We start from the raw sequence: 12350 nt of genomic DNA, 5'->3' as shown, positions 1-12350 counted from the left end.
CCTACCCCTCCCGCATGGCGGGCCCAGGACGATCTCCGCCCTCCACCCGACCTCGGGCGGCCCCTTCTGCCCGATCCTGCACGCCCCAACACCGCAGGGCCGGCTACCATCCCGGTCCCCCACCACAGGCCTGACCCCAGCGTAGGCCCATCACGACCTAAGCACGAGGCCGTGCCCGACTCCATCTTGGGCCCACCACGTTACCACCACGTGGCCTCGGCCCCGGCCCAGGCCCCAGCGAAGCCCCGACATCGAGGCACCAAGATCCACCCAGGTGGTCGAGTGGCCACTCGACAGATCCCGGAGGAAGAGGAGTCTCGATGGGCCTCCAGCCGTCCCCGGACGCCTGGTATCGATCGGCCTCCGGCCTCCCTGGGCGCTGGCTCCGCCCCCCTGCTGGGTGTCTGGACACCTTCATCCCGGCCCCTCTGACCCCCAGGCGCGAGGTTCCGGACTTCAAAGACCGCCAGACCTATATCTGGGCCAGCCCTGGATTAGGACTTCAGTTGTATCCTGGACTGGAAGCCCGGCTGACGCTGTCACGGCCGACACCAGACGAACTCCTCCGTAACCCGACGATCTTCTGAGAGCCTGCTGGCGCTGCCGCGGCCTACCTTGTTGAAACCATCTTGAGAGCCTGCTGGCGCTGCCGCGGCCTACCTTGCTGAAACCATCTTGAGAGCCTGCTGGCGCTGCCGCGGCCTACCTTCGCTGAACCATCCTGCAAGCCTGCTGGCGCTGCCGCGGCTCGAACATCTCGGAACCCCCCAGCTCGAGGATTGAGAGCTGTGCGCCGGGTATCCCTTCCTCCGCCCCGAGTAAGACTGTCCCGCTACCTTACCTCCCTTTATGAGACTATACGGGTCCCTCGATCCGCCTGTATATACTGCCAAGAACCAGCAACCTCTATTCTATATAAAAGCTTAAGAACTTGATCTCTTGTGTGGTGTCCATCTGTAGTGTTGTGATTACTCTGCTGTCCGATCCTAGGAGAGGACCCTCATTCCGGAGGCCTCTCGGTAACGCTCGGCTATTCCTCGACGGAGAGGTGAACCTAGGGGTGGTCAGTCAGACATCTTCTGCCTCCCCCGGGGTCGCCTTTCTAACAAGGAGTGATGACACAATGTAAGTAAAGGCAAGTTTTAATTTCCAAGTCAGGACTATGTAATAAACTGTTGTATAGTATTTAAATTTCAGCACAATGAAGCTAGATATCAGTTTGAACTCCCTTTTTTTCACGATGAGAGGGAAAGGGTTAACAGATGCTAACCATTCACAAGTGGAGTGCAGTAGTCTAAAACAAAAGACATGATTTCATTTGCTGCCTTTCTCATGATGATAGAGTGATGATAGACCCTCCGCACACCATCGACCACGACCCCCTGCTAGCCTGGGCCAGTGTGAGCATCGATGACACCATCAAGACAATGCGCATAATCCACTCCGGCTGTCCGTCAGACCCATTCCCACACCACGTTTTCTTTTTTTTATAAATCTTTTTATTATTTTAAAGCAAAAATGAAAAGAAAAAAAAAAAAAGATATATCCGGTGCCATAAGTACATCCGATGTTAACAGGGTGAATTGGTACAAAAACAGGATAGACTTAAAACAGCAAAATTCTTCGAGAGGTCCGCACCATTAAGCACAAAATTAAAATTGGCAGCAGTATAATCGCTAAACAGTTTAGAAGCAGATCCTCAACATCCACCCACCCACAAATCAAACAGCAGGAGAATCATGGCAACCTGACACTAGAAGTTAAGGATCAGAGTTTGGATATTTCGATAATAGTACATGTATAGGAAAGACTAGGAAAAAAATGAAAAAAGATAAAATTTATATGGACGATAACAAAAAGAAAACAATAAACCCATCCCCCCACCCTGCACCCCTGCAAACGGTTACCGCCTAACCCCCAGTAGCAGCGTGCCTGTCGCCCCAACTAACTAGGTTCTAAGAAGAAATCTACCAGAGTAGAGAAGAGAAGTGGAGGAGGGCATATTTGTTCGGGCCCCCGGTCGCCCCTCCCCCCCGCCAGAATCATGAATCCCCAAAGTGAAGTGAGGAAATCTATCGGATAACAAACATGTGTCTCTACAAAGGGAACGTCAATCACCGCCCAGCCATTCTAAAGCGTAAGTTTAACAGATCCTGTGTCCATAGTTCATAAGTAAAACCCAGTCTTTCAAACTCATCCTTGCCCCTTACGATCAGACGCAGGAGTCCCCTCTGGACAAACCACCTCTGCCACCGGACAGTCCGAGGACGAAGAAAATGTAAGAGAATTCAATGCGAGACAAAGTAGAAGAACGAGAGTGCTGTGAACACCGACAGGTCCAGAGACTCCCCTCCCCGTTATGGAGTCCCAACGTTGATCCTTCCGCCATCTTAGTGGCTCCGATGTATAGGGGAGTGACGCAGTTCCATTCCGATAACAGTTCTCATCAAAAGTCTCTGAAATGGGAACAACAATTAGTTCTTCCATAGGCGGCAGCGATCGTAGGCTTGGTGATCCATTGGTGGCATCAAGTTTGTTCTCATCGAAGGAGGAGCTTAGCGCGCACCCAAGATGGTCGCGTGAGCTCAGAGCTCCCGGACCTTCGCCACCTTTACCGATCATCCTGCACCTTATCCTGATTTAGACGACGGGCTTTTGTGGACGAGACCTTGCTGATCATTTATCCGTTTCCGAATTACGATTTGGCCCCCGGAAACCGCAGATATGGACTTTTGATCATTTTTGGCCTGCTCCATGGTACTGCCCCGGGCTTGCTTCTTCTGCCAGCCGGGTGGTAATTGAATAACATCGGCCCATGCGAGTCTCCCTTGCCCGGTCTTCTACTTTCAGTTTCGATTCTGGTGGTTTGCCCTCATTGACTTTGCCTTGGTCGCATTGGTCTCCTGCTTCTTTCTACTACCAAGTTATCGTTTGGCGATCCGGACTTTCACTGCTCTTGACTAGTGGCTGGCCCTCGACCTATTCTCCGATTTGTTGCGGGCGCATCGAGTGTCGCCATTTTTACCAGGTCTCAGAATACCCTCCGGGGCGCACGACCTAAAATGGCCACCAAGCCCGAGGTGGAGAGACGCAAGACCAGACCGGCAACTCGGGGAGGTCCTGTGCAGTCCAACGTTATGGATCGATATACCCTCACAAAGGGCTCTCCGAGTGGCATAACCAAACCCCCGGCCAACTTTGGGGATGAATCCCTGCTGGGTGAAGATCCGTCGTTGAAAGACGTCATGGGCGCCATTGCTGGGATGAAGGCCGCGCTGGGACAACAGTATGAGGCCCTGACCCACAAGCTGGACACGGTTGCTATAGATGTTACCCTGATTAGGGCGGACCTCGCAAAGACTAACGAGAAGGTCAAATCCCTTGACCTGAAGACATCTAGTCTTGTCGCCGACGTCTCTGAATTACAGACGGAGGTCGGTAATCTGAGATCCGCCCGTGACCACCTCTCTCGACGCTTGGACGATTTTGAAGGCCGCGCACGACGGAACAACGTCCGGTTGGTCGGTGTCCCGGAGAAGACGGAATCGTCAGCAGTAGACCTACTGGTGGAGGACCTTGTCCTGAATCATCTAGCGCCCAAGGGACTGAGCAAGTTTTTTGCAGTGGAACGGGCCCACCGAATACCGGGTGGCCCGCCCAAGTTGGGAGCTTCTCCGCGCCCCATCATTGCGCCGATCTTTAACTTTCGCGACAGAGATGCGATCCTGCAGGCTTCCCGCACATCGGGCCCTACGGAATATGAAAACGCCGCGGTCAGCTTCTACCCGGACTTCACCCAACAGGTTCAGAAGCAGCGATTGGGATTTCAGGGGGTGAAGAAGAGACTGAGGGACAGAGACATGAAATACGCCATGCTTTTCCCGGCTCGGTTGCGTGTGGTCTACAATGATAGAACATTTTTCTTTGACCATCCTGGAGCGGCTGGTGACTGGTTGGACTCGTTGCCCCCGGGACGAGGGCAATTTGATCATTCGGAACACTCCGGTGGAGCGGAGGGCGGCCCGATGGAGCAGGAATAGGGAGCGCAGCGGCTCCTGGACCAACGTATTGACTTTCGGCAGTGGTTTGATGCTATGCTACTATTGTTCGCTACTGTGTTGTCTTAATGGGGTGTGGGTGGGAGTCGGGTGAGTCTTCCTCCTCTGGGGTTCTTTTCGTAGATTAGTTGTATGTTAGGGCGACAGGCACACTGCAAGTTGGGGTGGCTCTTGAGTCTTACGCAGGGGTGCGGGGTGGGGGGTATGATGTTGTTTTGGGGGGTTGGAGGGTTTCGGTTTGTGTTTCTCTGTTTTATTCAAGGCATAGTGCTGTTGATCTTCTGTGTTGCTGTGTCGCGGCTGGTGTGGGGGGGGACCTGGGATGGATTCTGGGATGGGGGATAGGGGACTACGTATACTGTGTTGGAACGTAAATGGGTTGGGTGACAGAATTAAACGAGGGGTGGTTTTACAGTTGCTACGACGCTTGTCTCCTGATGTTGTTTTGCTTCAAGAAACGCACTTGCTTGGTAATACGTGCCACGCCATGAATAGGCGTGGCTACCGTCTCACGGCACACTCAGGTTTCACTTCTGGCTCCAGAGGGGTGGGCATTCTGGTTCGGACCTCCCTCCCTCTTGCCGTTGACGACATCATACTTGATGATAGGGGGCGATATGCCGCCATTGTAGGGCGCTGGGAGGGGAGGGTGATTACTTTGCTCTCGGTCTACATACCCCCAGGCCTTCAAACTACGACCTATGCTGATCTGGGAAAAGTGATCCTGGGAGTCCCCGATGGTTTGCTTGTAGTAGGGGGGGATTTCAACTCAGTGGTGTCTGGGATGTATGATCGTTACCCTCCCCGTGTACTCGCTAAGTCTCAATCCTGGCTGGGGGACTTCCTGGAGGCGCTGGGGCTGACCGATTGCTGGCGCTTACATCATCCTGGGCAACAGCAGTATACCTTTCACTCTGGGGCCCATGGCAGCCTTTCGAGATTGGATTATGTTTTGATGCCCTCCTCCCAGGCCTCCCTCATAGGTGAGGTGAAACATCTTGCCAGGGGTATTTCGGATCACTCCCCACTATGGTTGGTTGTGAATGCACGTCTGGGATCGGAAGGTCGGGTTGCCCCGATCAACCCATGGTACCTCTGTGATCCTAAGATTAGACTGGAACTACTTAAAGCGATCGATCATTATTTTGCGGAAAATGTGGGTTCAGTGTCCTCTTCTGTCTCCTAGTGGGAGGCGTATAAAGCTGTCATTCGGGGACAGGCCCTCTCATCGATTGGCAATGTTAAGAGATGTAAGCGTGAGTAGGTTGTCCGTCTTGAGACTGAACTTACCATTCTTGAGGGAGAATTGGACTCTGGGGTTTCCCCTGAGAGGCTGCACTTGTTGGATCTGAAACAGCATGAATATAGAGCACTAGTGACTGACGCAGCGAAGGAGATGGGTCGTGAACAGCAGGGGCGTCTGTATGATGTGGGAGATAAGGCTGGGAAATTGCTTGCTTGGTTGGATAGGAGAGAATGCGCGAGTCGAGTTGTTCCTGTCATAGTTGATTTGAATGGTGACAGTATCACTGACCCTGCTGGAATCGTTGCGCGGTTTGCCGATTATTTTCGGGTGGTGTACTCCCCTGTGTCCGATAGACCTGAGCAGGACTCCCACTTGCTTCTACGCGATATCTCGCTGCCATGTTTGTCTGACCCGGAGCGGGATCTGCTGGAAGCCCCGCCCACGGTTGATGAAATTGCGACCGCTATCCGCTCGATTCGCTCCGGGAAGGCCTCGGGCCCTAATGGACTCCCCATCGAGCTTTACAAGCTCCGTCCGGATGTACTGGCGCCGTATCTGCGATCGATGTTCTTGGAATCACTGGAGAACGGGTCTCTTCCTCCCGATCAGAGATTGGCCTCCATAGTGGTTATCCATAAGGAGGGAAAGCCGCGTGACCGCTGCGAATCTTGATTAATGCTGAACCCAAAATCCTGGCCAAAGTTCTTGCTACTCGTTTGGTGTCTGTTATAGGTGATCTTGTTCACCCGGACCAGTCCGGATTTATACCACATCGCAATACGGCACTTAATCTTCGGCGCCTGCATGGCGTCCTTGCGCGAGCGGGGACACTGCGGGAGTCGGCCATCTTGGCGTCTCTAGACGCCACCATGGCGTTTGATACGCTTGAATGGCCTTATCTTTGGGCGGTCCTCTCTAAATTCGGTTTTGGGCCCACCTTTGTCCGTTGGGTACAGTTGCTTTATGCTGACCCTTTAGCCCAGGTAGTGGTGAATGGGCGTGTTTCGACCTCCTTTGCGCTTGGTAGGGGTACGCGTCAGGGCTGTCCTCTGTCCCCACTTTTGTTTGCCCTTGCTTTGGAGCCACTGGCGGCTTGGTTGAGATGGGAACCATCCTTGAAAGGTATTAGATGGTCTCCGGAATTTGAAGACCGTATATCTCTGTATGCAGATGATATACTCTTGTACCTTACGTCGCCCCGGAAGTCGTTGATCGTCCTTTTCGACGTTTTGACTTCTTTCCGTAAGAATTCCGGTTTGGTCATCAATTGGTCAAAGTCTTGCGTTTATGTTCTCTCTGGCGATGCTCCCCTCCTGCTACGTGGATGTCCTATTTCGGTGGTGCTTGAGGGATTCAAGTATCTGGGAATCTTTATTACCCTAGACCCCACGCTTCGTTATGAGCGCAATTTGTTGCCCCCTCTCCGACGCCTTCGGGCTGATATAGAGACGTGGAGAAAACTCCCTCTCTCTCCTTTGGGAAGAGCGGCGTTGTTTAAGATGATGTCACTCCCCCGATTTCTTTATGCGCTTCAAAACACGCTTGACGTCGTACCAGCCGGTTATTTCCGGGAGATTGAAAGTTTACAGCGACAATTGATATGGGGGGCCGTTCTCGTATTGCCCTGTCGAAGCTCACGCTCCCTTGGTACGATGGCGGCATTGCACTCCCGGACATCCGTCGCTATTATTGGGCCTCTCAATTAGGGGCCATCAACCACTGCACATATGCTCATTCACTAAACCCGGCCTTTGCAATGGATAAATGGTTACTACCCGGTGGCAATTACAACAGGGCTTTATACGCGAAGTCAGTCGGCGGATCTCTTACGGGTCCCACTAACACAGCGGTGCAGGTGTGGTATCGGGCTACGGCGGCCACGGGATGGGCTGACAGGCTGACCCGTGCTACTCCACTCTATGCTTCGGAAAAACTTGGCTCTCTTTGGCAGTCGAAGGGATTCGATCGGTGGGACATGATTGGGATCAGCAGGGTCGATGATGTGTGGATCAAGGGTAGGGTCAAGACGTTTGAGGAATTGAAAGTTGAGTATGGGCTGAATGACAAAGAATCCTTTAGATATGCGCAAGTCCGGCACGCAATCTTGTCTGTTTTTCCCCTAGGCTCGGACGTGCCGGAAGCATCCCCGCTTGAAGATCGGATACTGGATGGGCATGTCCCTGATAGCACTATCTCGCTCATCTATAAAAAATTGATTAATACCAGGATTGATCTATTGGATGGCCTTCGAGGGTTGTGGACCAATGATGGTCTGGAACTCGATGATGAAGACTGGCAGGCCGCGATCTCTTCCCCGAAAGAGGTGGCTATCCCGGCACGCCTTCGGTTTGTCCAACTCAAAATTCTGCATAGGGTGTATGTAACTGGTCCGCGTCTTGTGCGAATGGGGTTCTCGGCGGATGGATTGTGCAGGCGTGGCTGCGGTATGGTGGCCACATTTCTCCATATTATTTGGGAATGTCCTGCTGTGCTGCGCTATTGGAATCGAGTGCATGATGTAATGAGTGAGGTCACAGGTGTGCGGCTAATGCCTGAAGCGCGAAGGTGTTTGTTGAATGTCTGGGAGCCGAATGACTACAACCTGGCGCAGCTTCGATGGGCGACCTTGGGTAACATGGTTGCCAAGCGTGACATTGCCCAGCTATGGGGCGCTCAGAGGCCTCCGACAGTCCTGGTGTGGAAACAAAACATGGATTGGTGCATGTTTCGAGAAAAAACAGTTTATGTTTCCCGTGGCAGGCCTGGCAAATGGGGGAAAGTTTGGACTCAGTGGAACACGTACCGTGGAGATATATGTGCTCCCCCCATATCGGACTGTAATACTGATTTATCTTCCTCCCAACCTGATGTTTCCTCCGCAGGAATATAGATGTTTTGTGTACTTCTGGTTTCCTTTCCCCCCCTCCCCCCGATTTATTGTTTGCAATGATATCTGATTTAATTCTGTACACCCCCCCCCTTGGGCCGAATGGTGACACGTTTCTATTGTAATGCCTTGACTTGTTTTGTTTCTTTGTTTCCTTGTGTTTAAATTCAATAAAAAGTTTCAACAAAAAAAAGTTTGTTCTCATCTTCCATGACACTGGGCAAAGGCTCCGACACATCACACAGTACGAGGTCTACTTCCTCCAGCAGAGTGGCCACCTTGGGGGTCTTGGTCGTCACCGTTTCTTGTAGTGGAGTAGGGTCCGGTCCAATTTGTACCAACTCAGACAAGCGCACCATCATCGTCTGAATACGCTCTTTGACGTATACGTCAATAGACTCAATGGCTGCCAACACAGTTCGTAGCGACAGGTCACTCTCGGTCCGCTCCTCTACTCTGCAATCGGCGACAGTCATGATCGCTTCCCCCTTCGAACTCGATCTCTCAGGGAGGGAACGGGCGAGTCGGGAATAGTCGACTGCGGAGGGAGACTTATCAATGGTTCCGATGAAATCCCAGGTCCACAACCGCAGGCGGAGACCCCGACCCAGCGAACACCAGCGGGCCCTTTACCGGGTCACCGGGCGGGACCCCCGTCCACAGCCGCGACCGTTGAGCTGTCACCCCTCCTCCGGCTTTCACCAAAGCAGCCAAACGTCATCCATAGCAATCCCAGAAAGTGAAAGAAATGTTTCCACTCCGGTGGACCGGACCCAAGCACACCACCGCAGCCGATGTTGTTTAACTGAAACCCGGATGGGCCAGTACTCGAGACCCCGGCTTCTGGACAGATCTAGGCCGCAAACTTCCACTCGACGTAACTTCGTCAGCCGAACAGGTAAAAAGTTCGGGATAGCTCAATTAAGCTCACGGCAGGTTCATAAACATGGTGGCTGAGCGCAAGAACAGAATAAATGACAGGATATTGCGGCGGGAGTCAGAGGTCGGCGGAGCCGGGAGCCTACATCTTGGTTGCTAGCGTGGCTCCCGTGACGCACCACGTTTTCAACAGAGCAAGCAGCTCCATCGCACCTCACCTGCTCAACGTCATCAATCTCTCCCTTCAGACTGCGACCTTCCCAGAGATCTGGAAACACACTGAGATCAACGCCCTACTCAAAAAACCTAAGGCAGACCCAAGAAACCTCAAGAACTTCTGGCCCATCTCTCTGCTCCCCTTCCCGGCCAAGGTCATCGAGAAAACCGTCAACAGACAGCTAATACAATACCTCGAAGAAAACAGACTCCTGGACCCTTCCCAGTCAGGGTTCTGCAGCAACCACAGCACCGAGACTGCCCTCATCGCCGCCACCGACGACATCAGGACCCTGCTGAACAACGGCGAGACCGCAGCACTCATCCTCCTAGACCTCTCTGCTGCCTTCAACACCATCTGCCACCGCACACTAGCGCACGCCTCCATGCCGCAGGGATCTGAGACAAGGCTCTGGATTGGACCACCTCCTTCCTCTCCGGCAGAACCCAGAGTGTCCGCCTCCCCCATTCCGTTCCAAAGCCTCCGAGATCATCTGCGGCGTACCCCAGGGATCCTCCCTCCCTCAGCCCGACGCTGTTCAACATTTACATGGCCCAGCTCGCACACGTAGCCCGACAGCACGACCTCAACATAATCCCCTACGCCGACGACACTCAGCTGATCCTCTCGCTCACCAAGGACCCCATCACCGCCAAAGCCAACCTCCACGAAGGAATGAAGGCCGTCGCCGGCTGGATGAAGACCAGCCGTCTGAAGCTGAACTCTGACAAGAAGGAGGTCCTCATCCTCGGCTCCAACTCTTCAGCCTGGGACGACCCCTGGTGGCCGACAGCACTGGGGGCAGCCCCGACACCCACCGACCACGCACGAAACCTGGGAATCATCCTCGACTCAATGCTCTCAATGACCAAGCAAGTCAACGCCATCTCCTCCTCCTGCTTCAACACCCTCCGCATGCTCCGCAAGATCTACAGATGGATCCCAACAGATACAAGAAAGACACTCACCCAGGCCCTCGTCAGCATCAGACTCGACTATGGAAACGACCTCTACGCGGGAGCCCCAACCAAGTTCATCAAAAGACTACAATGCATCCAAAACGCCTCGGCACGACTGATCCTCGACATATCACGCCACGGCCACATCACCCCCCCACCTGAGAAACCTGCACTGGCTCCCCGTCAACAAGAAGATATCCTTCAAGTTCCTCACCCATGCACACAAGGCACTCCACAAGACCGGCCAAGCCTACCTCAACAGACGGCTCTCCTTCTACATCCCCAACCGCCAGCTACGCTCCGCCGACCTCTCACTTGCCACCATCCCACGCATCCTTCTCCCACCTCGCCGCCAAGACATGGAACACCCTCCACTGAGCCTACGACAGACCCAAGACCTGCTGACCTTCAGGAGGATACTCAAGACCTGGCTGTTCGATCAGTAGTGCCCCCCCTCCCCCCAGCGCCTTGAGACCCTCGCGGGTATGTAGTGCGCTTAACAAATGATTGATTGATTGATTGAAACGTTGAAGAGGTTGCCATTTAGACTTGCTTTTCATGAGAGTGGTGTACAATTCTTGTGCCTAGTTTTTCAAATCTTAACAGTGTCAAAACTATGCATAAAGAGCTAAAACAACAATATAATCTACAAACTGAATTCAGTGGTATGTATATAATTTTGTAATTATTTAAAACATGTTCATTAGATACGTAGATGTATATGGGGGTTTGATTAAAAGGAGTATCACAGTGATGCGAAACAAATATATGAGATGAACTGTATCTATTAGAGTGTATGTGTTTAAAAGGGTCAGTGATGAATGTTCTGGGAAGTAAGAGAAAAATGAATTAGTGCCCGTTTATTACATTGTGTATTCTATTGAACAATAAAAGTATAGTTTTGTGGAAAGTTGCAATGAAGAACTGAGAAGGTTTTAAATGTCTAAACACCATGGGCAGAATATATACATATCTGTCATTTGAATTCGGGAGTCGTAGTACTTTAAGTAACATTATTAAACAGGAATAATGTAGTGAGAAATAAAAGATGAGAACATGTATCTGAATTAGAAAGAAGTAATACTTGTTAGGTATGTATTGGGAAGTGTTTGTCACTGTGGTTTTTAACTGATGTGACCACTTTGCATATGCTTTGATGGTGAGATATGGTTTTTGTGTTTACACATAGCTATATATACGGTGAGACTTTGAGTTTGCTTAATGATGCAGAGAGGTATATATTTTGGGAAACATGGCTTGAAGGTGTAGATCTATTAAGAAATCACATATATGCTTACATGGTGATCTATGTTCAGTAAGGCTGATGAAAATGTCATGTATATGGTGTGAGTAGTGTTTTTCTTTAAACATGGTTTGTTTAAAATGGAGAAGGATTAATAGTGCAGAATGCCTTGTGCTAGCTTCATTTCAAGTGTAACTTTTGTTTGAGATATGCCGAGTATATGTTTTAGAAGCAGAACAGGTATAAAGAAGTTCGGCTTTGAAACATTTTAACATGTTTTCCGTTTTAGAAACTTACTGCTCAGTAACAAAGCAATGTATGTTTCTTTAGGGCCATGTATGCAATTATATATCAAGTGCAGTGGTGGCTTTTGTGTGAGGGCGCCCTTTACTTTCACCCAAAGGGTCATGAAGCTATTTCAAAAAGGGAAAACAAACATTTAATTTCATATTTTTTAAATGTAAACAAACCTCTTGCTTGGAGCAGGGCCGGGAGCGTAGTTGCTGTGATCAGGAAGACGAGTCTCTCATGTGACACTGGCAGTGATGCCAGGGCACTCCATTTTCTATGGGCAGGCCCTAAGTCTACAGTATTTGCCGGGCTGACGAGTACAAGGCACTGAGGCCTGTGACGTCATCAGCTCAGCAAATACATAGCCTCGAGAACCAGTCTCCACCCCCTGATGATGTGGGTGTAAAGTTATCCCCGGGCAATTCAAGCTGAAGCCCTCTCACTCCTGGTGCTTCACGTCAGTCTGGGAGTGGAGGGTAGGGGAGGGTCGCCCACCCTTTCTCAATTTGTCACAGGGGGTGGGTCCTGCCCTGTGATGAGTTGCGAAAGGGTGGGATAGAGGCTGCAGGC

At 51.5% G+C, this 12350-nt stretch overlaps 1 long non-coding RNA gene across 1 annotated transcript in view; it reads right to left on the bottom strand.

Annotated features, from left to right (window-relative positions):
- The window catches only part of LOC144797786 (uncharacterized), a 268599-nt gene extending 256562 nt beyond the window's left edge, over positions 1-12037 (bottom strand). Inside the window, exon 1 of the long non-coding RNA XR_013603464.1 lies at positions 11960-12037. This is a non-coding gene — a long non-coding RNA (uncharacterized LOC144797786). The remainder of the gene's footprint in view (positions 1-11959) is intronic.
- Positions 12038-12350: the final 313 nt, after the last annotated feature.

This window comes from Lissotriton helveticus, chromosome 12, assembly GCF_964261635.1.
Source record: "Lissotriton helveticus chromosome 12, aLisHel1.1, whole genome shotgun sequence".
Classification (NCBI taxonomy): Eukaryota; Metazoa; Chordata; class Amphibia; order Caudata; family Salamandridae; genus Lissotriton; species Lissotriton helveticus.
This window is presented reverse-complemented; position numbering and strand designations above follow the sequence as displayed.